Consider the following 4,064-nt stretch of genomic DNA (forward strand, 5'->3'; position numbering starts at 1 on the left):
GCCAAGATTCACTCCAGAGGTATTTGTGGTGGGGAGGCCGGGGTAAGTGTGGTTGGGACCAGTGGCCCAGGCTGAGAGTTGGGGGTAGTGGCAGTGGCTGCTGCCAAGGAAAGGCCAGGTTCATCCTCCAGCCGGTGCATGGCACAGGGTGTCCAGGGGAACACGTAGCTTTTTGGCTACTTCTGGTGAGACTGGACCAGACAGTTCCAGTAAACTCAGGAAGGATTATATCTGAGTAGACATACATAAGTTTGCACTGTAAATTGCATAGATGTTCATTATTAACTGTATGCAATTATATAAAACATTGAAAAATTGCAAGTACTGTACATTAACAGCTTGGTCACAGGACTTGTCTGAGCAAATTTCTCCAATGACGGAAACAAATTTAGGCAGGGAGCCTAAAATTTAGCTCCACCTAAAATTTTCCCTCTAGTTTCTGTGGTGCAATACAGGTTGGACCTTGGTAGCCACTGACTTGACTCACCACTGATCCAGAGGTCTTTAAATGCCTTATAACAAGGAAAAAAGCACTAAAATCCAATTTCCTGCCTTCTTGCTGTTAAATAATTATAACTTCATTCCATTAGATTCCATTATTTACCTCACCTAGTGGCTGAATGCAGTATAATTTCTGATAATGGAGGAGCAAGAAACCTGGAAGTGGGTCTTTATTTTTCCACTGATTTGGTATTCACTAAATATTTTTATCCACTGGGGGTTCTGGAACAGTACTGCAGTGGATAACTAGGTACAACCTGTATGAGTAAGATACCACTACCATGAAATACCAGTCTGTTCAACCTCCCGTTTCTGCAGTTGGAATGGCTACAAGTTGGAACCGGATATTGCATGAGTAATAGGAAGCTTGCACAAAGAAAACTTTTGTCCTCTTTCTTCACAGTAGCCCTGCACCACTAAAATGCCACTCCTAAGGTTTGGGGAGAGAGTCAGTGTGCAGGGGCCTGCAAGTGAAGGGAAATGGAAAGCTAGGGTGGAGAATATCTCTGGCTGATTTTCAGTAGCTCTTCATCCTACTCCCTATGCTCAGTTTCAACCTGGAAGTGCCTTCCAGGGGGCTGTTGTGGGAAAGAGAAGGTAGGGATGTTTCCTTATATGAGCTTGCTTCCACCTGTGCAGGTTTTGTATTCATCCTATGCAAACAGTCTATTTAATAAAATATTTGTTATCTTGCCTTTCTGTCACAGAGCTTATCCAAATAGCATGGAACTATAAGCATCTACATAATAGGTCAGTAAAAGGGATGGCTAAATACTGAAGGTCAAACAGTAAAACTCGATGTAAGGATGGATGAATAAACACGAATAAATGGATGAAGTTTGAACATTACAAAAGTCAGTGAGCAGATATTTTGATTTCCCAGGACACATAGCAGATCTTAAGAATGCCATACTTCAAGCAACAAAAAAACATTTCAGCAGGAGATGCAAGCGTGAGGTGATGTAGTTGGATTCATTAGCAAACTTGGTATTGTGAAACTGACTCAGACAGTGGGTGTGGTTCTCTCATAAAGAAAGCGACTTTCTGTCTTCCTTTGTGTGTTTACATTATTGATCTTGCTCTGCGTATTTATCAACTGTAGCTAATAGGCATGGATTGCAACTATGCTGCCTCTATCATCCATGAAAATTTTTAAGGCAGTAAGTTTAGAATTCCAAACGATAGCTCTGTAATCAGGTGTAGTAGGAAAGCAAGCATGGCTTTATGAATTCTTGTGGTTCCTAAACATTTTTGACCTGTGGCTCCCTTGCAATCTCACACCCCCACTGTCTTCTACAACAGCAGCAAGCAAACAGATTCTTCTCGGTGCCTTACTACTTAAAAGAAAAAAAAAACATTTTCTAAATGTTCAAATGGCTCTTTAAAAAAAAACACATTTTTGTTATTTCCTCCCCCTAAAAAACTTACATACAAATATTATTGTATGTGGTACATGACATTTAGGGCATGCCTAGAATGCTTGCAGCCAGTTGGGTCAGGCCTGAACACCATGATATATAGCAGGGGTGTCCAAACGTTTTGGCAGGAGGGCCACATCTCTCTGACACTGTGTTGGGGGCCGGGGAAAAAAAGAATTAATTTACATTTCAAATTTGAATAAATTTACATACATTAATATATTAGAGATGGAACTTCTATGACTGAATGAAGGTCTTGCAATAACTCAAGGTCTACAAAAGGCCTTGCACAAAGCAAGGTCAGTCTTTCCTTTGCTGCCACTGCTGCATCACAAATGTGAAACAGCAAGTAGTGGAGGGAGCCCTCATCCCACAGCTCACGTGAGAGGTTGAACAGTCACCCTCATGCTGAGAGCACTTGCATCAGGCAAGCATGGGCTCCAGCAAGTCTCCAGAGGGCCAGAGTCTCATTGGAGACTGGGGGCTTCCTGCGGGCCGCATTAGGAGTCTCTGAGGGCCGCAAGTGGCCCCCGGGCCGGGGTTTGGGCACCCCTGATATATAGTATAGAAGCATTTTGAATTTTAGTAAGGCTTATCTAGTAGGGCACCTTTTTGTATACTTCTGCTTAGTTCAGCACCACTCTCTTCTACCTGGTAAGAAATTTTCTGCTGAGCTGCATGTAGGACAAGTTGCCACTACTGGCCTCCCATCACCCAGTCTGTCTTGCTGCACTGTGCCTGCATGTGTGCCAAACCAAGGAAAGAGGAATACCACTGAGCCTCCATCTCCTGGTCAGTCTCTCACCACTACACCCGCACATGCACCAAGCCAGGGACTGACGGGATGCTGCGGCACCTCTGGGTCCTTTCCATGGTGCACTGTGGCACACACTTTATGAACCACTGCTATAAGGGATGGAAGGAGCCCCACCTGGATTAAGGATTATGTCAATTAAATGTCATCCCTGGGTGGAAGATGCAGAGTCTGAGGGTTTGTACTCTGGGTGTGAAGTGGGGAGGGGTGTGTGAAAGAGCAGAATAGAAAGACAAATTTAAATTTAAAGGAGTTGGAGGTGATATCAGTTGGAGAAGGAGTAGACATTGTAGCAGCTGGGTGAAATCTAAAGTCAGGGAGGCTCACAACTATTTTGTCTTCTAATAAATTGAAAGTTGGCATGGTGTTGAAATTCAGAGATCATGGCTATGGCTAGTCTCACTGCAAAAGGGTGGAAATGATTATTTTGGCAAAAGAAAAATTGTATCTTGTAAAACTGTCTGCAGGATAGTGCTGAGATGGGCAAATAAAGGCTTGCTAGATCTGTATTTCCAGGTTAATGATAAAGCCTAACCGTAACCAGTAGCTCTGATGAAATAGAAGTTCATGCAAAACAAGCAAAATAAATGCTCTGAAATATATCCTCTAAGTCAGGAGCTCCCTCACTCCGTTAAAGTATAATAATTGATGCCCAAGTTGTCTGTGCCCAGAGTGAAGCTGTGATATTGTAACATTGCATGGTATTCATGTGAAATTGTAACCCTAAGCTATCTGCCTCCTTTTAGGGAGATGATGAACTGTTTTTTGTTCTTTCAAAGTAGGACTTCAGTATGCGCTTGAAATCTAAAGTAGCACTTAGTCATAGTTCTGCACACCTCTTGAACTTGCAGCCTGAAGTGGTCAAAATTGCAACCAATATTTTTAAAGTGCCAAAATACCAGACCTTTGGTTAACATTATTCCTTCACTAGCATAATTCCTTCAGAATATTAAGCCTGTCACGGAAGGCTGAGACAAGTTCGGCAAGTTGATTTACGTACTTTACTTTTCTACACAATTCTCACAATCTATAAGCACCAATTTAGAGGGCTGGGCTACATTTTGAGTAGGAGAGATGCTTAGTGAGTGAAACTCAGTGAATTTTAATTCTGTTGTATAGTTGTTAAAGTCTGATGGATTCATTGCCAAGTTTTAGATAAATGTATTGTGATAGCACTTGCCTAAGATCAGCCTGTTGTTTTTCCTCTGAAAGTTGTTCATTCTAGTGCTATAGGACGACTGCCATCTTGTGGTGTCTTATTGAAAGTGTTCAGCTACATACGTGAGCAGAAGGCTTGAAATTTGCTCAGTGGCATCTCAGTAAACCACAAC

Source organism: Tiliqua scincoides, chromosome 1, assembly GCF_035046505.1.
Source record: "Tiliqua scincoides isolate rTilSci1 chromosome 1, rTilSci1.hap2, whole genome shotgun sequence".
NCBI lineage: Eukaryota > Metazoa > Chordata > Lepidosauria > Squamata > Scincidae > Tiliqua > Tiliqua scincoides.